Source organism: Notolabrus celidotus, chromosome 2, assembly GCF_009762535.1.
Source record: "Notolabrus celidotus isolate fNotCel1 chromosome 2, fNotCel1.pri, whole genome shotgun sequence".
NCBI lineage: Eukaryota > Metazoa > Chordata > Actinopteri > Labriformes > Labridae > Notolabrus > Notolabrus celidotus.
Window position 1 is genome coordinate 26,466,489 of NC_048273.1, and position 25,799 is coordinate 26,492,287.

The window sequence follows — 25,799 nt, forward strand, 5'->3', positions numbered from 1 at the left end:
AACAGGCAACAGGCACCAAACGCATCAACAACTGAGCAGCCAAATGTAATAAAAAGCTCTACCTGGTCTGTGTTAAGACAGTTAGAAGTCCTCTTGGGAGGGAACCCAGTGAGGGATCTTGTCCTTGTTAATGTAGAAATCACCCCTAATGGTTGGACAGGGCTTTTAATTGCAACAAGGACTGTTCCGTGTAAAGACTTAGTATTGATTTTTGCAGGACAAACACCTGGTGCAGAGTCTTACAAACAAGTGGAAATAAAAACATTTCTCCACTAAGGTATAAGACTGTCTGGGCTTATCTTCTATAAATGATGCTTGGAAGTATATGTTCTCCTGAATATTTCCTGATGGTGCATCCATTTACTGTCTGGGTTCCACATGTTCTGTGTGTTTCAAGTAAAGGAAGAGCTAAGTATACTGGGTGCTTCTCATGAGATTAGTTTGGACATACTTGGGCCCTGTCTCCTTGGCTGACCTAGAATTTGTTTCCTCTCCGCCATGATGATGAAGGATCTTATAATTCTTTGAAAGCGCTTGGAGGAGACAAGGATCGAGGAGTGAGGGAGTTCAGATCGAGAATACACTGCTGTTTCGTTTACATGCATTTTTTCACCAAAGACAAGACCTTATCGGTTCAGGTGCAGCATGCCGCACCTCCACACAGATCATTATTTATTTGTTTATTTATTTATTTTTAACTCTGTGACAGTGTGACACATATCCCAGTCAACACTGAACTGTTCATGCATTAGAGGCTTTTGAAGAACAATTAAAATGTACAGCTGAGAAAATATCACAAAATGAATGGGCCATGTATAACAGTTAACATCTCTCAGTGAACAAAAGTTTCTTCATAAGACTAAGATATCCAAATATATGTGAAGTTTTGGAAATAGTTTCTCTGATGAGGGCTTCTCTGGACATTTGTACAGCAGGTTTGACAGGTGTGACCCGACGTCTCTTCAGACTGACGCAGTGGAAGGATTTCTCAGTTGGCAAATATGCCTTCTCTGTCCTTGTTTCACTTTCCTATTCAGATCCTCACTAGGAAGAGCAAAGACAGGGGGAAATAATGCAAGTGAGGGACAAAGGAGACACATTATTGAATCAAGAAGAGCAGCCACTGTAACGGCGCACGAATGGCAGGTTGGTCAGGGTATGTGTATGTGTTCTGCAAATTTTTAAGCCACTGTGTGCTTCCTAAATGCTAGTTAGGACACCAGCTAAAGGCCAAAAGTGCTTTATTACTTCAGAACACCATAACTTGGATCTTTCTCCATCTAGGATTAGCTTTTTCTTAGAGTTATTCATTTTTGTTATTTGGCGCCAACAATGGCGATGAAGGGTAATTGTGGATGGACACCAACATGTATCCAATTCATCCTCACCACTAGTTGTGATGGTTCCTCATATTCAATTAATTTGCTTTTCTTTGGATTTGCAGAACTCAACATGATGTTCATAATGGGCTTCAGTCAGTGTGACCTAAGGCTGTCATGAGCCTAGTATAATAGAGTGATATTTTAGTTGTTATGAGCAGATAAAATAAAACCCCTCAGTGATCATTCAGCAGATATGTTTGCTTACAGTGCCTTGAAACTCTCCTGCTAGAACTTAATATTTTATATTATTTTGATCTATGAATCAAAGTAAAATAAAATTTCCCCAGACCATTTCAAACTTGAAGTGTTTCTAAGACAATGTTACAATGTTACAATGTCATTTAGCAGACGCTTTTATCCAAAGCAACGTACATACGAGAACAAGAACAACACAAGCAAAGATCTAGACAAGAGGAAACAAGATCAGTAAGAGTAACAAAGTGCTTCAAGTCAATTTGGGTGCAGGTACTGCCAAGCAGTGTAAAGGCAATGCACAAGACAGTGTTACTTCACCAACCCAGCACTGACCAGCACTAATAATAAGGGCAAAAAGAGCATTTTCTATCTCATCCTTTGAGGGCTGTGTTTACTGAATGAATTAAATGTGTATTTGAAATTGAATATATATTCCTCTCTCTGTCACACAAACATTAACAGATATTTAACAACATTGACAGTGAATTGTTAAGTGGCCTGTGACAAAGTATGTTTCCTCCTACATTAACATAAAAAAATCAACAATAAATAACTGGTTAATTTTCTTTGTTGAAGACCTACGTATGTGCGGTGCAGCTGCACTACACAAGAAAAGGACATGTAAATATTAGGTTGAACTCTAACAGCAGAGACTCAATAATAAATCAGGACTTTAGGCTGAAAATTTAATTAGGACATCCATACTGACAAGGGTGTGTTGTAGTCAGGATATTATGATACTGTTCTTGCTCAAGGGAGTTATTTTCATGCTTTGGGAAAGATGAGTCATCTCTTATGTAAACAGTGTTGCAAGACCGACTTGGAGAGATAATGTAGCAATTTACAGATGGTATTGATGTGCTCAAAATAAAGTCTGTCCAATGCTGTCATTTGGTGTCTTTGTTCAGGTTTCAGGAAAAAAAAATGCAGAGCAGGGACTACAGCTTTTGTCTGCACTACAATCCTGGAGGTTTCTGCTTTAAGAAACCAAAATTCAAAGATAGTTTTTTTATTATTTTTTAGGACTGACAGCATTAAAAGCTATTAATCCCATTGGATTAGGGTCTAAAATTAACACAGTACTTGTTTATATTATTTTGTCCCTTCAGCTCACTTTAGTTAAGCTGCTGTAGCCACTCACTGCCTCAGCCATGATGGAAAATAAAGACACCACTACGCTTTACAATGGCGCATTGAACCTTAAAAAAAAACTCCCAGATGGCTCATTTGACAAGTCAAATGTAATATGCATTATGTCAAACAGAATTAATATATCAGCCAAGTGCTTTGAGTTTGGGCTACCACCTACGAGCTAAGCATACAGGTGCAGCTAATCAGACTGATGTCTGCATGCAACTGCATTGCAAAACCAGGAAGAGCCACAACATCGCAAAGAGCTGTGGATGGAACCAAATAGAAGAAATGTGCTTACACTCTATCTTATCTCAACACTGGTGTAGCAGTGCAGAAGTAATTTGAATAATACATCTAAATGATAATTTTTTTTGCATTCATTTGACTCCTAAATCAGGACACTGACTTGCTTTACACTGTAAACACAAACTTAAAAACTATTTTGAAATGCAAAATACTGGAATCTGAAACGTGATTAAAAATTGGATTAATTGCAATTTAAAATCAACAGACAACCCTATTTTGTTTTTTCAACAATTTACCTGAAATTGAATTTTCACGCACTTGAACATACATTGTTTTGGTTGTAGTTTGAACAACATACTACACCCCTTACTCAACACGACTCATCCTGTCTTTGTTAGCATTAGGAAACATTGGGATTTCAGTTTGTTTTGATGCAAGACAAGATACAAAGTAGCTATTATGTCTTAACATAGAGTAATTGTGCCTGTTATTTTAAAAAAAATTAATATGTTTGTTTAAAAGGACCCAGCTTCAATTGGCCACTTTGAAAGACAGCAATTTGTATCACTCCCACATGTTTCGCCCTGGACGTTGCAGCTCGTTTGGAACTGAGTTTCAGAGTTTAGACTTAAAAACACAAAATACAGGTCTATTTTCACTCTATGACACACAGCTGGTGTGAAATGAAACAATGTGCTATTTAAACAGGTGATGTACAGGCCAGTGAAGATATACGACTGCTGCGTAGCACAAGAATAACCTTTGAACTTCACCTCAAGGCACTGGTGCTGAGACAAGGACCTTCCCATCTCATGTTTGGAGACAAATTGTGTGTTTGTTCTCTTCTGTCAGTGCACACACACCACCCCCAAGATGTAATAGTGTTGATATGAGTTCCCTTGTACAGAGACAAGCGCTGACTGTTGTATTGAGAAGAGGGGGCTGTGTACGCGGGGATGGCCATGGGGGAGTTTTCACTTTCATCAACGAGGTCAGCCTCTCAGCAAGAGCTTGTTGCTGCCTAGTTGTTTATCTGCAATACATCACTGGTGATGGATAGGTAATGGAGAAGCCATAGCCTTCTCATTCACAGCACTATATCATTTCTGATAAATCTCAGAGCTATCTGTTCATTGGGTTTCAATGATAGGCTTCCTCCATGGCAGCATACTCGAGGTATAAAGGCACACTGATCTATCCATGCCTGGCCTCTCAATTTCCCAATTTCTTTCTGGCAGAGAACTGTCTAAGAACGTCTGCACTTTTGTAGTTTGTCAAATTACAGTTACACAAACAAGCTTCACTGTTAGTCATAAAAGAATACATATTAATGTTTTAAATTGTTATTCCAAGCATGTTAAAAAGGAAACATTAAAGCAACATGGCAGCATCAGGATGCTTCTTACATCTCTGTTCTGTTTGCCAAAACACGACTGGAAGGGAGAAGTTTTAAGTTCAGTGTCAAACCTAAGGGCACTCTCGCTGCAGTTTATGTTCAAGTATTCCTTCTTTTTTGGAGTCTTTTCAGGGATTTGTGGTGCAAACTTTTTTTTGTCATGAGTTTTTCTCCGACTGTGAAAAGAAAACAATGCCAATACAGATCAGGACTCAAAACTTTACTGGGGTTCCCTTAATCTGCAATTCTTATTGTGACAGTGAGTGCCATGGATCTGTATAGGATACTCAGCAGTGAAAGGTATGAACAATGATTCAGGTCATTTCCAGGTCAGGATACATTTAGACGAAAGAAAAGAGAGTTTGGAGAAAAGACTAGGTACAAATAGATACTGTATTATGTTTACATAGCATCATAAATGGACAAATATGAAGCTTTTCCTAACATTTATGAGTTATGCATTAATTTACTAATAAGAAAAATATACAGACTATTGTTTCTATTTTAGAATTAAATCACTGTATCAATGGAAACAGGATCAACTGCAGATGCTTTGGAAATATATGAATCCTACTTTTTTATACTCATAGTCATTTATATGTAGAAGGCACTGAGACAAGGGGGGAAATGTGTAACATGATTTATTTCCATGTTAAGGGAAAACATACATTTTCAAGGAAAGTTCTTCTCTTCCACTTTAAGGTGGGCAGCAACCAGCTTTCAGGTGCATTATCTCCACACTGTCAAAGTCAGCACTGGTTATTTTTGTCCTTTCATGGAAGAGATGTTTTACGGTAGAATATTGTCAAATTTTCTGAACAGAGGGTGGACAGAGCAGCCACAAAGGGTAACTGAAAGTATCTGGAAGTTTATGTGGGCTTGCCTGAACATCCCCAGTATAAGCCCCATGAAGACATGTTAAAAGTGGAATTTGAAACAGTTTCTTACAACTCCAATTCCAAAAAAGTTGAGACGTTGTGTAAAATGTTGATAAAAACAGATTTGGATGTTTTGAAAATCATTTAAAGCCTATATATGATGGAAAAAAATAGTGCAAAGACCACATAACAAATGTTGATACTGATGCATTTGACTATATTATGAAAATGTATTCCTATTTTAAATTTGATACCAGCAACATGTTTCAAAACAGGCACAGCGAAACTTTGCAAAATACATTTCTGGGTATAAGAAGAGGCATTCCAGAGAGGCTGAGTTTCAGAAGTTATGATGGGAAGAAGTTCACCACTCTGTGCAAGACTAAATTAGCAAATATATTTACAATTTCACAATATTGTTCCTCAGTGTACAATTTCAAATAATTTAGGCACTTTGTCATCTACAGTTCATAATATCATTTAAATATTCAGAGAATCTGAAGAAATCTCTGTACAAAATGGAAAAGGCCTAAAATCAATACTAGATGTCCATGATCTCCAGCCCCTCAGGCGGGACTGCGTTACAAGCAGACATAGCTCTGTAGTGGAAATCACTGCATGGGCTCAAAATAAATCTTAACATCACTGTGAACACAGCTTGGAGCTGTAACTATAAATGGTAGATGGAATTGTTCCATGCAAAGAGAAAACCATGAATATGTGCCAGAAATGCCATCAACTTATTTTGGCCCAAGCCTGTTTAAGATGGACTAAGTTGAAGTGGAAGCTTACTCTGTGGCCTGACGAAGGCCCCATTCATTCTGAGCAATATTTACAGGTTTTGGAGCAACATATGCTGCTACCTAGGCAATGCCTTTTTCAGATGAGACTGTGCCAAACCACATTCTGCATGTAGTACAACAGCATAACTCAGCAGTGGAAGAGTCTGAGTTCTGAACTGGCCTACCTACATTCCAGACTTGGATTTGGAGCATCTTGAAAGGTAAAATTGGACAAAGGAGACCAACAATTATTGGGGGGCTGCAAGCCTATATAAAACAAGAACAGAACAACCTTTCAGTTTCAACACGCCAAAAACTGGTCTACTTGATTCCAAAAGGTTAGCAGAGTGTGGTTAAAAGCACACAATGGTAAACATGATCCTGTCCATACCTTTTAAAATGAGCATATAGTTTTTCATAAAACAATTCCTTTGGTTTCAAAATGTGATATGTTGTCTTTGAACTATTTTTCATTAAGTATAGAGTTTAAATGATTGACAAAACATCACATTTTGTTATTATTAACAATTTTATATAGCATCCCAACTTTTGGGGAATTGGGATTGTACATGACTTTGAGCTATTTGTATACCAACGTCAAATATGATACAAAAATCTGAATACTGAAGTCAGGAAAGTGTTGAGTTTGAATGGAAAGTATACAGGAACGCTGGAATATTTATTCAGAAGGATAGTACGTTATCAGTGTGTGATAGAAAATATCATCTATGTTTACTGAAGGGTAGACAAAGCAGCTTACCTTCTTCATCCCCCTCTGCAGATGTTTTATCAATCCAACAATCCCTCTGAATTAGCGACCACACTGTTAAGCACTGAGGCTGCCACACCATGATAAATATCTGGAATGAAAATACTGATTGCTATCTTGCTATTGCTATTGTTGCTTCGAGCTGAAAACAAGGTTATCTCACCTTTATAACTCTGCCTCTGGAATCGACTTAATTCCTCTTCTCATCAGGGTCATCATTAAGCCTCATATTGGCCATTACACAAAGTGTTGTTTATGGTATTATAAGTACTAGAGTGGGATGCATTTGGGAGCTGGTAATGATATTATGAGGAGTTCCAGTAGATGAAAACATTAACCCTGAAGACTCTCATTAAAGCTTTTACAGCACCCAGCTAGGAGATGTGTCAATGGGGTTGTTCTTGAGATTGTGCTGTGTTCAAATAAGGGTAAATAATCATGACTGCAGCTAGACTCCTTAGGAAGTTAAGAGGGGAAACAGCAGAATTTGCTTTGTGATGAGACAGAAAAGTTGCAAACAACCCCCTGGAGCTGTTTAAAAGTTCCTTCTGTTCATGAACCTTTTGTCCCAGCTATGCAGTGATAAGCATATACCATAATAAACAGGGTATCACACTGCTGGGTCGGCACTGGCTTCTATTCTAATACAGGGAATCTGTAGTGCAGCAATAGATAGAAGGTAACACGATATAGCTTGAGGAAATCTGTATGAAGTATGAGGTATATTCATCCCCTGCACCAAATAATCCCGCTGTTTTAAATGTGGAATAGATAACTGCTGGTCTGATGGCATTCTTGGGAAATGATTGAAGGTGAAATGGAGCCAAAATGAATGGGCCCTTGGTTGAGCAGATCTAAATTCATTTCACAGGCACAGTAGAATGGAGTTATCTGAATCTACTGTCCTCCATGGCTGCCTGAGGGATATTGGAGATGGCTAAGGTCAAATTACAGGGGGGGGTTCAGCTTATGTGAGACTGTGGAGGGGATTGTGGGATCCTGACACTCTGCTATATACAGTTAGATCCTCTGAGATGGAGCATAGAATTGGGTGGAAACACAAACCCTGTATTGTATCAGAGTCACTGTTGCTAAAAATGTAAGATAAAACCGGTATACAAGTAGGGTTGGACTGGTCACTGGTGGACCGTGCACATTTCTGGTGGGTGAATTATCCTTCAGGCCAGCTAAGGGTTAACCCCTTCTCGGGATTAGTGTACTGACTATTACTTCTTCAAGCAATATTTCACACTTTCAGACTTTTAAGCTTGTTGAATACATTTCTAGAAAATGATGTGAGTATCAGTGTTACGCTGCTAAAGACAAATGCACAATGATGAGCCTTTAACGCGTGAATTTAAAAAGTGCATGCACAAAGCCTGCTACTTGTATAAAGATAAGCACACCAATGATGATGAAGATTAAGAATACATGAAACCTACAGCAAGTAGACTATTTAGTTTGAATATAGCACTCATTTTACCACCTCAGCTACTATGCTCTATCTCCTCTGTTCATGAATGGTCTACTGTTTTTAATGTTTTATTTGTCAGAATTAAAATAATAACCATAACATCTTATACCTTTCATGCCATTCCTGGTATATCATTGAAGGCGCCTAATTGGGAGATGAAAGGGAGAAAGTAGCCAAGGCAGGAGACAGACAAGGAGACAATCAGGAGAGAGAGACAGAGTAACTTGTCCAGAAAAGGGCAACTGTGAATCCCTACAGACTTTGAGCGCTTTGTGTAGCCTACAACACATTTCCTCACAGGACTCTCACAAGGAACAGCCCACATTGCAACCAGATGTTCCTGTTGTCATTTTAAGGTAGCAAGTCTTAGTAATGTGTTCTGTCCAATATGTACATTATATTACATTATTGACAGTAAAGGTAGGGTACATTAATTACAGTATGTAGGTTGTATACAGGTGGGTTGGCAGATTAAAAACCTTTAAGAATGATTTGGTCGATTTTGTTTTACAAAAATGTGCTAAATAATGTTGATATACTTAAAATGTGTCAGGTATTGAATGTAAAAGAAACAGAGCGTGGGATTTTTATGCAAGCAAGTTCTCAGGATTTTATTTTGAAGTTTTAAGTTTTCTAAAATAGTAATAAACTGTAAAAACTCAGATTACAGCACCAGTTGTGAAATAAACTCAACATACTGTTTTTTACAGTATTTAACTGTTATTGTAGTTTACAATAGTAAAATAACAGTAAGATGCCGTTAACTGAAGCTGCCGGTACTATCATTTAACAGGAACATTTATTACAGTGAGTTGGTCAGTTGGTTGCTTGCTAACATTAGTGAAGAACTGACAGAAATTGCCTTAACGTTACATAAGACAGATTCATTCCTCACTGTAGCAAGCACATCACACAGCCCTTTAACCAACCCACACTTTCTGCTGACTGCTGTAACTTAACCATCCATGGAAAGAATGCCCTTCAGGTGCCCGCAGTACAGTCTCAAGAAGTGAGGGCTCGGGAGATGTTTACTTTCCATAAGAAAACCGCCACATCACAAGTTAGGGACCAATCAGTGGTGAAACTTGTTCATCGAGTCATTTGGAGCCCTAATCACCACAAGTTTATTTTATTCTCATTTAGGGATTTAGAGATTTTGTGTATATTCATGTGTATATTAAAGTTCCTATGAGGAGCTTTTGGTTTGTGTACCCCCTGTGGACAAAACAGTACCTTTGATGTCAAACCAATTATAATCTGTACATGTGCGAGCCCTGTTTTTAACAAGAATTCCCATCCAGCTTGATTTCAAGAGTGAAACGTATCACTAATGGAACATATTTAACTTGGATATTGTTAACAATGCAGTTAATCACTTTGTCTGATACCCATCCCATCAAGCAGCAGTTTCACACATTCTGTACGCTGATGGTCTTGTTTGCTTTTGTAAGTCTTTAAGAAGTGTCAGTTTCAGTTTGTTTCATAACAGGTTAAAAACATAGTTTTTGTTGTTGTTTTGTTTGTCTGTTTGACAGGTAATGAAGCATTAAGCATATCTCATTGCCGTTTGTCTCCATACTATCCGTCTCACCACTATCATCTCTCTTCCTCTTAATCTCCTCTATCCCCCTTTCCAACCCCCAAACGGTTGAGGCAGATGGCTGTCTAACATGAGTCTGGTTCTGCTCGAGGTTTCTGCCTGTTAAAAGGAAGTTTGTCCTTGCCGCTGTAACTTGCTAAATGATTATGCTGCAAAGTGCTCTGCTCATGGTGGCTTAATATGACAGCAGACTGAGTCCTGTCTGTAAGATGGGACTGGATCTTATCCTGCCTAGATGTAGAATAGAATAGAATGTACTTTATTCATGCCAAAGGGGGAAATTCAGGTGTCTGGCAGATAAAAATGATAAAAATCACATAAAACGAGTTGTTGGGTCTTTGTTAATAATATATCATAGAGTATGGTCTAAAATTGCAACGTTTGTAAAGCATTTTGAGGTAACATTTGCTGTAATTTGGCGCCACATGAAGAAAGCTTGATTGATTGCTTGAGATGTATAAGTATTGATATCTCAATGACTGGTGTTGTTCATTGCTGGAATGTATCCATGCATATGCTCTATGTAAAACTGTAGATGAGATTTTGATGATCAAGAACAAGAAAATCTTAACATAATATTGGTTGAATGTTTAACCTATTCACTGACTTATTCAAGGGTGATTTTAATAGGATCTATGAAAAAAATAATTAACCTTCCCAATAGCCACAACCTCTTCCAGGACATGCCAAGTCCAATCTATAATTAGGAAACACAAATTGTAAAGTGCTTAGAGTTTCGGCTTGTTCTTTTCTCTAAAAAATGTTTCCCTATTATATTGCTTGTTTTTATTTTAAAAAGACAAAATCACTTCACTTTTGTTTGTTTCCCAGGCAATGAATGAGTGAACAGCCTTGAACTTTTATCCGCTTGTCCTGAGACATATACATAATTCTGTTTCTGCAAACTAACAGTTGCCATTAACAATGTCACCAACAGTAAAATGTTGGTTTTTAAGTTCAACATCATTAATCCACATCAGACACTGACACATGGAGCATCAAGATGGCTTTTGTGTGATCGATGGTAGTGGGTTGGTCCGGGCCAAAATGCCAGGGGATTTTTTTGTTCACGTTGAGCCCTGCATTCAAGTCAAACACACACACATCCCAAAAAGGTTACATCTCTGACACAGCAGAGACACTGATGCAGGCGTCATCTTCTTGGTGAGCAGAACTCTGGCATTAGAGAATGAAGAATGACACCGAAAAAGGCCAAATATCACATTCAACACTCCTTACTAGAGGAACATTTTCAGTGCCTGTCCAGACAGTGGCAGAGCTGAAATGAATGTGATCCTCTCCAGACCCTCCCAGGTCCTCTAATGAGACTGTGCTTAAGGTGTAAATTAGTTACACAGCCCGGCTCATCACAGACACTGGAGCAGCAAATCCACTGGGCTGCTCCACTTCCAGCAGACATGATGGAGATCCATTTCATGAACATCACTCATTAATATGCTAATGGAGGTCATTAATGGTTGATAGCAGAATTAATGGAATTACAGTACTTAGCAGGTCATGGCCAGGAAGAGAGGGATACAGTTTCCAACAAAGAGGCCTTTAAAGAGTAAAAAAAATATTCCTCCTACCAAAGTTTGAAGTGTTTTTGTCGAGCAAAAACACAATAATTTAAAGTGATTAGTAATTATAATGTGTGCTGTTATGTAAAGAGAGCTCTCTTGCCAATACAAACACTGAAACAATTATCCAATCAAGCATATAAGGAGTTTTTAATCTGAAAGTTAAACTTTGGAAATCCCAGGGGCTCCAAACAGTGTGAGGCTAGTTATTCAGCACCACGGACAGCTCCACCTCCACAAGCTTATCAACAACAACAAGACCCACAGAGCTGGAAGGCTTTAGTATGAATGATAAATTGATTTTGAAAGGAAACAACAGTGTGCTTATTCTAATTCAGCCCATAGCTGGTTGGATGCACTTTCAGGAAATGGTTAAATTAATGACATTTTCCAAATAAGTTGCCACTTAATGCAAGACTGTCTTGATCAGAATTGACAGTCAGGAATATAAAAACTGGGTTTGTGTCACACAGAACACGGCAGATAGCTCTTCTGGGAAGTGACATAAATCAACTTGAGAAGCAGGGACGGCCACATGCTCAGCTCAGCATACTAAATGGACACTGGAAACACGCGGCAAACTGGGTTAATTAGCACCACACTGAGGCTGCTGTGCCTGTTGAATTCCAAGAGCTGATTGCTTTCCCAGATTAATTCCTGCTGTTTCCGAGTGGATTTAGTTTTGTTTCTTTAGTCCCAGGGGTATCCAAGTTTAAAAAATGACCCACACACCACCCACACTGTATTTTTATGAAACATGGCCCATTCCCCTTAGCATTAGTCAGTGAATAATACATTTTGCATTCAAACTCTTGATAATGCAAACCACTGGAAAGCTGAGTTCCCAAGAATTGTATGGGATTTAGGCTCCTATGTAGGTAAAAGCTACACTCTAATGAAAATACATTGAAATTTGACTGCTTACTTAATTGTTTAAAATGTCTTAACCTGACCTAGCACTGGGTTTGAATCAGGCTTGGTGAAGTGCTTTAATGTGTCATAAAAAATATGCATCAATGCTACAATCCTATCGCAGGAATAGTGTCATAGCAGCTGTTACACTGTTCACATCCGGTACTAGCATTGTTTGTGAGTCATGCTGGGTGTGGGTAGTGATGGACGGATGTGGCTGTGGGTCTTTTTTTCAATTTGAGCGGAAAAAGATTCAATGCTTTGAAGCTTCAGCCCCAGTAAGCACCGTGACATCTGTTGGCATGTAATGATGGTCACCTCTGTGATATTCACAGTTTTTGTCTAATAGTTAAATAAAGTTTGGGAGGCCTGTGTATCACGAAATCAAACTATACGTATATCTGCCCTGGCTCAGAGAGTGCATTAAATATTTACACTTTTGTGCGAGTATGTTGTAAATAATTTACAAACTAAGCATTGTCACAAAGTTCTAATAATATTGTTTTAAATTTGCACATAAAACACCAGTAGTTGATGAGTAGCCTACTTTCTTGACTGTTAACAATCACACAGTTTACATACAAAACCTTTTAATCTGCAAAGCTGAATGAAAAGTTTCTGAAGCGCTGGTAACATTGGAAGCTTAAAACATGAACAGTCACATGATTATGAAACAAACCTCGAACATGAACAGCCACGACTTTGACACGCTTTGATGCTTTATTGTGAAGCATTGTGGTTCACTCAAGTAATACAAGCCTCAGAGCTTCAGTATTGTCTGCCTCATCAGTTTTGAGTGTGAACCACTAATTCCAACAAAAAGAGTTCAGTTTGGGCCATTGATCAACTTTTGGCATCTGCTGCTTAGCCTTTGTTAGGGGAGTAAGGTTCTGCAATGATATAGCACTAACTAACATTACAGTCATCATTTATCATTGCATAGAACAACTAGCCTATCTGAACTAATCTTGCATGTGTGTTTTAACTTCTGTCTATGATTTGGATAATATTTGTGTCTCAGTATTCAGTGGTAAGAATTATCATTTTTCAGATGAAAGGGCCTCCGCCTCCTCCTCTCATTCAGACAAATCATAGATAATGTTTGAGGCTGATTGCCACAGAGCCAGGGAGATGTGGATTAGAATGTGATTGACTTTGCCTTCAGTCTTTAGAAATTTTTAACAGCAAAAATTGCTGTTGCTTAAGCTAGCTTGTACAGTTTTGAAGATTTATTTTCACTCAGATTTGTGGATGCCTAAGGAGACTCTTAACTTTGATATCATATGCACTTTTACTATTTCCAGCCAAGTTTTAATTTTCTTATTAACGATTCAAAATCCAATTCTACCACTGGGGTATCTCAAATATCCTGACCCAGAGAAGTGTTCACATCTCTGGTGGTATTCAAAATGTATTTCAGATGTCACTCTGACAAAAGACCTCCTTTTTTCTCCTCTGCATATTAATTATTCCTGCAGATCAGTCCGATCCCTCCTGACCAGTTCAGACCCTACATGCTCTGCCTCTGGTTTTGATCAGTGCCACCTGAAATGAAATCAGGTGCCTGGGTGTGCAGTTTAACAGCGCTGATCCCTGTAACTGTAATGTGTGCTGTCATAGTCATTATGAAAACGCCAGCATCCATTCATTCACTCAGTGGCTTCATGGTCTCTGCTGCTGGGTGATTTGAGCAGAGCTTCCTTTGCAGAGCCACTTAATGACTAACGGTTCATGCATAGTCATGCTCCACGAGACAAAACCAAAGAGGATTAAGCTTTATGCTCAACACCTTCACTCCTCTGACTAATGTGACAGATTAGACAGAAAAAGGACTTCAATGTTGACGTCCTCTTTAGACTTTTTTTTTTTTTTCCTGAGTGGACCAGCCAAGCAGTTATAGAAGATATTTAATTACTTTCATTCCCCATGTCTTTATAAATAACTGCGGCATTAAAAGAACTATATTGGGGCATAAAGTTAATGAGAAGACTGCCATTTCGCTTAGTGCACACCCTCATTTGAAGTGAGGAGGAAGAGGGGAAGAGTGTGAACAAAAAAAACGCTTGTTATCATTCTCGCCACGTCGTCTACCTTATTCTACCCCGCTTTGGCAGCTATTACAGAGGGCTTCTTGTGTCTTAAACATGTGACTAAAAGAGAGGGAGAGAAAAGGGGAGGGAGGGAGAAAAGAGGGGCAGAGGGGAGAGCTGAGGCGCTCATGCCTGTTATCTGCTACCGGGCGCATACACTTAGTCTAGGATCGGTCTCCTGCGCGCATCCAAACACACACACATACACTCACACACTGATGCGGAGTAGGCGGGTCGTGTTGTTGGGTTGGAATTCATAACGGGATATTTAACCATCTCGGTGGGGCGGCTGTCCGCGTCCCGGTAGCCGCATTCCGTCGCATCTGCCCGACGCTGGACCCCGCCGCTTTCTGGCTGCAACAAATGCGCAAACGCGTCTTTTTAATCCTCTAATCGACAGCCCCTTTGCGCTCCTTGAGGCTCTCTCCTCCTCCTCCTTATCCTCTCTCTCTATCCTCTTGACTACATCTCCTGCTGGATGATTTCATTTTGTTAACTCATTATCCTCTCAAAGGTCAAAGCTTCTAGGAGCGTTGAATTGCAGCTGGGATGAGGCTTTTCACCCGCAGCCAAAAGTGAAAGTTTTCTCGCTGGTGCGACGGATTGATCCGGAGCAGCCCTCATCACCCTTTACTTTTACCTCTTTTCGGATCCCTGAGTGTGTACTGAGTGTTTTTGGAGTGCTGTTTCTTCCTCTTCGCGGAGTTGCTATTGAATCCTGATAAACTGTGAAATGAGTTTCTCTTCAATCTCAGCTATTACGGGGCACCGAGAATGGGAAATACCGAGTTAAACTTTACTTGCTGTTCCAATCCGCGGTGAGTTTTTGTAATTATATATTTTTTTGTGTAATTTGAATGTGTTAATATAACTTAGAAGTTATACATACATTAACAACATACCTGTGGATGCTTTCTGCTCATTTCTCTCTGGAAAATAAACATGTCTGCAGTGTACTTGGCCTGGATAGCACCCGAAAAACAAATCTGCTGTGCGGTGACATGTGTGAAATGCCTCCTGAAACTCCCACACACATACATAAACACATTTATGCACAAGCATGACAACATGCACCTGCACATGCATGCACACAGGGAAACTCTATCCACTGCTGCCTCCAGGACGGCAAACACAATGTTGCTTTTCATGCCTTGTCAGTACATATATGAGCACAATCAGACTGATCTCCTTGCTTTCTCACTGCCTCACCCCTCCCTCTCTCCCCTCCCTGTACTCACACTGCCACCCTTTATCTGCCTCCTCCAACAAACATCTCTAATCTATATTCCTTAGGGTGTATTGGCATTCTCGCCTGTAGAGGATCAGATCTCTAACACTGATGTGTGCACAGTGCACGCTTCGCCAAGCAGCAGCGAGGCAGAAAAAGCCAGCTCGCTTTCAGCCTGGGAAAAAAAGAAGGAAAACAGTCCCGCTGATTTCATAATTATACATTTCACCCTCTAGCATCACCCTCAAAGACTGCACATGAGTCAGGGTAGCCTTATGGGAGCATCAGCAGAAGCTCTGATAATGAACCGAATGCCCTCGAAGCAAACAAATAACATTTAAAATGCAATCATACAGGCCCAAGGGCACACTGGCATAGGTGTTATTTATAATATTTGAAATATAACTTAATATTAATGCAGTATCTTAGAATATATAGCAGTAGCAGGAAGGTGGTGTTGTAGCTGAGCATTATGAAGGAGAAAAACAGTGCTGTAATTCTCAATGCCACTTGCCACTGATGGGAAGAAGTGCCACAGCCTCAGACGGTTTATAGGGCCACAACAGGGCCACTGTTCAGCCCCTGTCCTCATCTATCCTGGGAGACTGGTGAACCCGAGCGTGTCTCGGCCTGAAAGGCACACTGTCTCCTTCCATGAAAAGAGAGATTTCTCTCACTGTGTCGATCACCTGCGCCACAAAGGGGGAAGTTAACTGCTCAACACATTTCTACTTTTCCTCCTGTTAGGATGTCCAGCCAGGGAGGGACATTTGTGTGACTACTTTTATACTTGATTTACTCACTTGTGGAGATGTCTACGAGGAGACCAGCTGCCTGTCATGGAAACTTTAAAGAGACAAGCTGAACCCTCATGCCAGCAAGCCTGTGAAAAAAAGTCTCCTTTTTCTTTTTGTGATTGTATAACAGAATGGGCTCAAGCACCACTATCTAGGATCAGAAACCTTTGTCTTTATACTATCAGGCACTGATACCAATGAAGAAAAGCCTGTAGAGAGGCATCACTGTCACATACTTAACATACAATCTGCTGGTTTTAAATGTTTTACTCATTTATGATTTCTCTGATGTCTTTCCAAATGTATCGTAATTCTAGATCCTGGTCCCACGTGTATCCACAGACAGGACAGCAACAGAGGAGCATGTTGAAAGTTCATAGATACTGTAAAATGCAGCATCATATCTATACCTGGATAACGAGCTTTGTCCATTAAGGGTTGGTAAACATTGCAAAGTGAAAACAAATCACTTTAACTTGATACATCTTTCAAAATAAAGGTTAAGGTCCGACTAGAAGTCAACCAGAGTGTGCTAATTTCCAGCATTTTGTATTCAAAGTTATTAAGGTTTATTGTTGTATGGACTGAGTGTATAAGGATGTTTTTGTATTTTCTTGCATTATATATCTGTAGTGTGATAAAGTTTTATGATACTGCAATGCTGTATATTTGATGACACTGAGCATGTTTAAGCCCAACAGGACAAAAGTACAAAATCAGCAAAAGAAACACAGCAGCACTGTGCTCGGTTTTGTAACCGTCAAATTACATCATCCCTATCAAATAGATTTAACAACAAATTGAAACAGAGACTGGGAGCCATCTATAGGCGTCTGAACTAACACCAACAGTAGGAATTACATGCCTGAGAAGGCGCCTTGTTCTTACAGTTTAGTGTCGGCTGCCTGATAGAACCGGATCAGACTTTGTTAGTAGGTGTGACGGGTGAGGAGAGAATGGGAGACGAGGGAGGAATTGTGCCTCCCACCTCTAACTGTAAACACACCACAAGGGAATGAAGAGACTCTGTGGAATGAAAATGCTGTTTCGGTTTAATGCAAAATGATTCTCTAGTGCACAGCTTTGTTTGGGGGTTGGGATGAAGGGGTTGGAAAGCTAACAAGTGTTCGACTTAATGAATGAGGGCCCTCGTTGCAGTGCATTTGATCATACCAGCTTTTTGCTTGGAAGTAGGTGTTGGATGAGTGAGGTAAAAAATGATGTCTGAAATAAGCAGATAAGAGGTATAAAGAGAGGGAGAGAAAATGAAGATGAAAAGAGGGAAAAGATTGACTGAGTGTGCAGTTTTTGGTAGTATTTTGGAGGTCAAGTTTTGCCAAGATCGGCCCATTATTTTATGATAATGAGAGAAGCGTCGAGTTTGACTTCAATCTGAAATGATGGAGGGGAGCGGGTTTGAGGGAGAGAAAGGAATAGATGAGAAGATGGGGGGGGGGGGGGGGGGGGGGAAGCAAACGAGGAGAAGATCATGAAAAGAGGAAAAAATGTCTCATTGAAGGATTTGGGACCGACTGGGGCATTAAAATAGAATCTCTCAGATTAAGTGCGACTGGGGCATTAAAGCAGAATCTCTCTGAGGCAACTGGTAATTGAATGTTGAGTATGAAGATACTGTGTAAAAGCCCTCTCTCTCACTCTCTCTCACACACAGAGAAGGATCGACTTAAGATGTTTTTAGCTCTTACGGCAAAATCTGCAGTCAGTCATACAAGTAACGTGCTCCATTTCATATTAGATTTTACTTTACAAAATTCAGCACAGGAATGTAACCATGCACTGACCTGCACAAAGCATGACAATAACAGGTTAATGTAAATGTTACTAAATTCTACAACTGATCAATCATAGTCTTGAAAAATCAGGGGGTATACTACATTCATAACACACTTGCGAGGTTGTATTTCCAGCAGTGGATGTTATGGATTAAGTGGTGAAACCCTAATCCTAATCCATACCAGAGATATACTTTGTATCCTACCTCTAAGGTACTTCACTCTATTAATCTAATATGCCATAACTTAGCCAATCATCTTTTTTGTTTATTGCTCTATATTAGAGCTTTTTCTTCTTTTATAATGAGTTATTTTGAACAGATCATAGTAACACGAGCCACAGCAAATTATAATCTTTAAATAGCTTTAAGTATTACACCATAAAAAAGGGTTGGGTAGATGGGATGGGGGATGGGGCAAACTGTCAGTAATCTTAGGGAAGACAGGCACAGATGCAAACTATTAGCATCTCCACAGTTTTATTACCCACTTCTGTTCCACAAAATATGCAAATTGAATGTCATTTTTCTCCTCCAGACAGCATTCATTTCAAAACTTTGTTTTAAGTTCTGAGGAGAAGTAACCAAACGCTGTTTGATCCACTGAATCCTTTTCCAGAGAAAGGTTAAGACCCAGCCCCTTCATGATCACCTCTGCATGATATCCATGCATCAGTGATGATCATCATTTGGATGTTGTTGATGTTGATTAGGATATTCAAAGCGTTGGTTAAATAAAACTATAATATTGTAACAAGTAAGGTAACTTTCGCCATGTTGGTTACCTCTGGTGTTTGGCGGATTACAGGAATGTAGTAATTGGTTAAAGTTGCTAGTTACCACTACCAAAAAGTAAATGATTTACTATGGGCTACTGCATTACACGCAATAAGTTCCTTGGGAAAGTAACTAGCACTACTCCTTTTGCTTTAGTCCTCTAATTAATTCACCCAGCCTCTCATCCCGCTGCTATTTTGCTTATTAGTTCTCTGAAAGCAGCAGACTCAACAGTTGATATGGGAAGCATATCTTCAACAACACACCTCACAATCATTCTGTTTCGTTCTTCCTGGTTGACAGATTGTGGAGCTAGTAATTATTCATGGATGGAGTGGCTTTTCTCTAGCCTGCTGAGCTAATGTTAGCTGCACCAGGGTCACCCTTATTTTGCAGCGCCGGGCTCTTTGGCTGCTATCTTAGTAAAAGCTTGTTGTTTGGTGCTTTGGGAGACTAGAAGAGACTTGGCGGTGCACAAAGTTTCCCCTCTTCTACATATATATATATATATATATATATATATATATATATATATATATATATATATATATATATATATATATATATAGACTACAACCACCACTATGTTCATGTCCTGTGCAGGGAGAAATAACGCTGGTATTTCCAAGACAGTGAGCTCAAGTCTGAATGATCATCAGCCATTGTGTTTACTTCCCCCAATATTCTTTCCCCCAGGGGGCTACTGTGCTGACATAGGCGTGATCTTATACCTGCCGAGTCAGATGACGAATCGTATGGCGTTGTGGGCGATTTGACGTAAATTAACGAGGAATTAGTTGATCAGCATAACTGCATCTGAAAAGTAACAAGCTACAAATTACTGCAAATAGAAGCTAGTTACATTAATTAGTTACTTAGTAACATGTTATTCACAACACTGGTTATTTCTCGGATTAATTTGTTCATGTAGTCCATTAAGTAGTCCTTGCATGTGAAATACATTGGATGTGTAGGATGGAAATTAAGTATCAAGAAAGTGTTCCAACATAAGCAGATGATTTCCTGTTACTTTAAGAGCAGTAATCACCTGTTATACAATTTAAGGCTCAACAGCAACCAAAACATTTTGGATGAGTGCAAATAAAAACAGCTTTTACATTCTAAATCACAGACTGTCACAGCTCCTGAACTGTGAACTTTCAAATAATCACCAATTATGTTGTTGTGAATACTCGATCAGTGGATCAGTACAAGTGGCCTCTTTACATGGACAGAGTATACTAAACTGCGCACAGTAAGTGTAGAACAGTCTGTTCCAGCCCACATAGAGTGCAAAGGTTGAGTTTCAATAAAATGACATGGAATCTACTGTTTGAAAACATGCATCTGCCAGACACTCTCTTCGGCTGGGGAAGGATGTGCAGTGAGAGCCGGGAATGAAGTCTAATTTGTTCCATTTGTGGCGTTTCAGGAAGCAAGCATAAAAGCAGAGGACACAAACAAAAAAAAGAGCCTGAAAGAAGTGCAAGGAAGAAAACCGGCCCTCTAATTTAAGAGCCACCTTTGTCCCTGTTTGCACAAGGCCACCCGCAGAAGAGCCTCTGTTTGTATTTTACTTTGATTTATAGAAGCTTCACTCTGTATGTTTCTCGCCCTCTCACTGATATGCAGCCATACAAGAAAGAAAAAATGTGCAACAAAGAAGTTTACAGTCTGTAAAGCAATCATTTAGGGGACTTTCGCTCTTGTTTGCTTTCCACTTGAGTTTTTAATGTACAATAGCTTATAATGATTTATTCCAGCACCCTTGCAGATTAAAAATGGCACACTTTACGTGCTTAAGTCAACACATGTACACACGTACAGACACTGATAGAGACCCTGAGCTGAGTAAAGGATTGGATCCGTCTAAATAATTAATCACCCATCGCTGCCACAGCCATCGAGGAGAAGAAAAACACGCATCCAGCAAACAGTCCGACACACACACACACACACACACACACACACACACACACACACACACACACACACACACACACACACACACACACACACACACACACACACACACACACACACACACACACACACAGTTCCTGCCTGTACAAACATGGTTCTATTGATCCTCGGCTGCTGGAAATAAAGATCTGTTAAGAACTGATTGAAAGTTGATGGATCCAAATGCTTTTTTTTGCAGCTATTTTTTAGCGTTGGATTTAAGATTATAGAACACAAGCAGACACAGTCGCTATGATATTATCCTTTGGTTTGTGTACACCCTTTGAAGCTCTGAGTTGGTATTTTCGCTATCCCCATCTTGGTTTTTGAATCTAGAAGTGTCTATATTTGGATGACAGAATGGCAAAGCATGGTTATGTCTCTATCCTTGTTGATGGGATGCTACGGTAGAAACATGAAACAGATAGCAACATTTTAAAGATTACTCTTTATTTGGTAACTATGATCCTACTTTGAGTAAAATTAAAAAAACATGGAGGCTGTTTTGGTGACCTCACCCGTTGGTTTCTGAGGAGGTATTGTGAACCTTAACCTAACTTTTGGTCAACATCGAATAGGCAAAGAGGTTGAGCTGAGGCAGGTGTTAGACCTCCTTGAGCACAGCTAAATTGCAGTCAAGCACCTAATAATGCAATTATTTGCATAGCTCTTAACCTTATCATACTCAAAACAAATTGTTATTTAAAATTTCACTCTTGGTAGTGTGCACAAATACAGAAATGAACTGTTGAGACCATTATTGTTTATTGGTACCAGTCTATAAATATGTGGGCATATTGGCATTTTGACATGGGAGGCCCTGGGGTTATGAAGCCAGCATCATGTGGACATCTGAAGAACTGCATTTTTTTGCACTTTTGCATTGGCTTCATTTTTTCAACAGCAGTGGTTGCTGTTTGGTAAAATTATTGATGATGAACACCATACACACTGAAAATGACTTTAAACTGGAGTTTGAGACCCTAAACCGATCTAAAGATTGTTCTGAATTAAACTTAGAAGGAGGATCATCTTCCCATCTCTCTTATGATTGGAGTTTCAGAGTTCTCTGTTGGTCAGTGCAAATAATGCAGGTTAAGGGCACCTCTCTATTAGCTTCACTTGAAACAAAAAGCTCTTCATACGGAGTTTACTGTATAAGGTAACTGAGTTTGTTTCTTTCTATCCATAAAGGAATGTAACTGTATTAAAAACTGGGTTTTTTTTAGTGTTATCAGTTTATTGCTTCCTCCTCCAGCCAAACCTTCCTCTTGCTTTTGTGAGAGGAAGGATTTGTTATCCTGATCTGTTTCCAAGCTGGCTAAGGTGATGCGTGTTGGAGAATTTCTCTGCCTTAATGAACTACTGTATTTTGTAGACAGTGGTAGATGGATTAAATGGGATTTCACAAAGACTCAGTTTCTTCTGCGACTTATGCTTCTTAGAAAGAAAGAGTCCACTGTAACAAACTGCATCATTGTAGAGTCTCAGAGTCCATTTGAGGCTCTAACACTGGCTGGTTTATTGGCTTATCTGCTTTCTGGCTCCCCTGTTGATCAGCAGCTTTTATATCATGGGGAGGAAACAGAAATTCTGGCCTGTTTGGATTTCTTTTCAACCAACAAACTTTCAGCAAATAGAGCTTTAACACACAACATAGGAGCTTTGTGACTTACATGTTCTGTCAGGGGTCCTTGTGAGCCTTTGCTATCTTTCAACGCTAGGAAATACAGTTTTTTATCAGCTAGATTTTATTTGACTTTTGATGTCTTTGTCAGAGATGGCATATAACTATTCAATAATGACATGTTAAAGAAATAGTACAACATGGCTGCTGGTTTAGGGGCTTTAAAGGCACTGTGGGGAACTTTAACCGGTTTTATTATAGTCTCACTCGTATACTGATACACACTGCCTCTTCATGGCCTACATAGAAACAACATATTATCAGCAACAAGATTGGTTATTTCTTTATAATAAATTTTAATGCTTGTGTTCGGGTTTCTTTAAAAATAAAAAAAAATAAAATCGTTATTTGTCCCTCACCCTGAAGTGTCCATGTTTAGAACTCTACTGGTAAAGTTTGGCAATGCGAAGTAAGTTAACTGTGTGCATTATTTACAATAATTCAGACACTTATTGGGACATCAGAGTAATGAGCAAATTATGACACCTGGTCAGTGATGGGTAACGTTAAAGCGGTATGTCTGCTCAACTCTTGGAAGCTAAATGACTGTAATGAACAGAGTCTACAAAGTTTAGTCGTATACTTAGTTAAAGATTTGACATAGCTACAAATCCACACATGACATCATCACACTGCATCCTGCTAATTGTCATCTCGAACAAAGAAAAGTAGGATTAAAAAGAAGACCTGTATTTATTTGCTTTTACACCAAATGTATTCTTTGGCAAGAGCCACATCTTCACCACAGTGGGTGATGGTACTCATGGGAAATTAAGTCTTCATCCCACAAATCCTTCATCTAAAAGGGGTCACCAGAATCAACACAACATGAACACTCCCCACATTGCCTTTAAGAATCCTGCTAAGACAAAATAAACTAATTAGATTTTTTAATCAAACTATGTTTGAAATCTACACACAATCAAAGGTGCAAGTGTATAAGATTTATTGGCATTAATCAGAACAGATCTGGTAGAAATGGAATGTGACATTAAAAAGTATGTTTTCCGTAGTGTAAAATCACCTTTACATAAAAAATCATATCGTTTTGTGAACATAGAATGAGCATTTTGTATTTACATAGTAGCGGGTCCCTTTCCATGGAGGCTGCCATCTTGCACTGCCATGTTTCTACAGAAGCACAGACCGGACAAACTAGTGACATACATGTTTTTGTACTTTGTGAGTGGCTGCATGAAATGCACTGGGTGATAGATGAAGAAAAAAGGAGTGGTTGATGTACGCAATGCAATTTTTAATAATATAACTTTTGATGGTAAACTCTTGTCAAATGGAGAATCATACTTATCATGCATCACAGGAGCTTCTTGTCCTCGAAGGTCGCCTCATCAACAGGAGGGGGGAGCGAGGGAGTGTTTCAACCTGACAGCTTGTTATCCTTAAATATTCCCATTTAACACACCGTACCGATAAGTATTGCTTTTTATGTTACACATGATGTTGACACTTCATGCTTGGCTAGTGCCTCCTCTTATCTAATACAGCTGTTTGAGAAAGCTACAGTTTTCCTATTAGAGTTAGGTCTAAAATACAGTATGTCCCTATACAGTAGTGAATATCATTATAGTTGCAGCCGCTGTAAATAACCAATATAAATAAGTTTCTTTTCTGAGTGACTTCACTGAAACTCATTTACATACAAAGAGAATTATAAGTGATAAAGTATATTGCAGCCAAAATGCAAATCATAGTTTAAGCCTAACTTTGTAGTGATAAAGCAGAAATTATTAAGAAAAAAACAGAGTTAACGTGCATGAAATTAGGTTCAGCGTGTCCACTTAAATCTGAAGCTATACTTTGAACACCACAGAGTTAAATTTTAATAAATATGTCTTTGGTGATTGAGGGCAACCTCCGAGTGTCATGTTGGACCCACATCATCTTGGGTAAGCTCAGAAGTAAATTTTGCTGTCCACAGAGCAACACCTGAACTAGAGTTTGTGCTGAAAAACACACACCAGCACAACACACTCTTTCATTTGACCTTCCCTGCAGCAGCCCAGCACTGCTAGGTCATGCAATATTGCTTTGAGTCTTCATGTCTGACGCTTACATATGCATGTTTGTAGATCTTTGTGTGTGTGTGTGTGTGTGTGTGTGTGTGTGTGTGTGTAAGTGACATTTTCTGTCTTTGATGTCTGCTTCCCAGGACACCACAGGAGCTCATCCTTTGTATTTGTTTGCAAGACAGCCGGATGAGTGCAACTGGCAGTCACATATTATAATTTCACAAAGGCTGTGTTTTACCGCTGGCGCTGCTACGAGAGGCATTGTTGACAGTTGTAGGAGGGAAGATAACTGGGTTAATTAGGGGCAAAAACCTCATTAGTCAGCACGGAGGGGAAGATGTAAAGTTTATCAGTTCCTGTTTCTCTACTTTGAGGACGGTTTTGGGGGTTGGCTTGCGGACAAGTTACAAAATGGATCCTGTTGAAGAAATTCTTATGAAACGTTTTAATCACACCCTCCCTCTTCTCTCGTTTGATTCTCTTCTTCTACCGTTGTTTTCCTCAAATGTTTTCAAAGTGTGAGCTTAAATAAAAAATAGACTCATTTCAATTTGCATACTCACAGTGCCAACAGAGAGAATCTGCTGTGGTTAGGGTTCCAATTGTAGATGTGGGTGCACACTTGCATACATCTTCACACACGCATACATACACTCAGGTAGGTGACCGTTAGAGCTGGCACCCTACAATAAGCGAGCAGATGTTTGGGGGGCTGAATGCTCTGTTTTGTCCTGGTCTCCAATGGAAACGGCTGCTGAAATTCTCGAGAAAGATTAGGCCTGGGAGTTCCCACATCTCATCAAGCTTACAGTATCCTCCAAAAGACAAGGTGAGAGTCAAGATCCAACACTGCAGTCAGTAGTCGGGCCTGTATCTCCAGAGGAAACACGTAATTCTGGCAGTTTTACTGAGTTGCAGGAAGAGCTTCAGAGCAGCCCGAAAGATTTTGTGAAGACAGATAAATCTATTCATCACAAACGCACCAGATTAGTGGGAGAAGCCAATAAATGGAAGCGTGTTTCGGATGTTCTCTTTAGCAAAATCAATTGAGATATTAACTCAGAGTGGCATCAACCGCCAATTTAGTT

General features: G+C 39.4%; 1 long non-coding RNA gene across 1 annotated transcript in view; it reads right to left on the reverse strand.

Annotated features, from left to right (window-relative positions):
• Nucleotides 1-708: 708 nt before the first annotated feature.
• The window catches only part of LOC117825172, a 32,132-nt gene continuing 7,041 nt past the window's right edge, over nucleotides 709-25,799 (reverse strand). The window contains exon 3 of the long non-coding RNA XR_004633798.1: nucleotides 709-1,044. This is a non-coding gene — a long non-coding RNA (uncharacterized LOC117825172). The remainder of the gene's footprint in view (nucleotides 1,045-25,799) is intronic.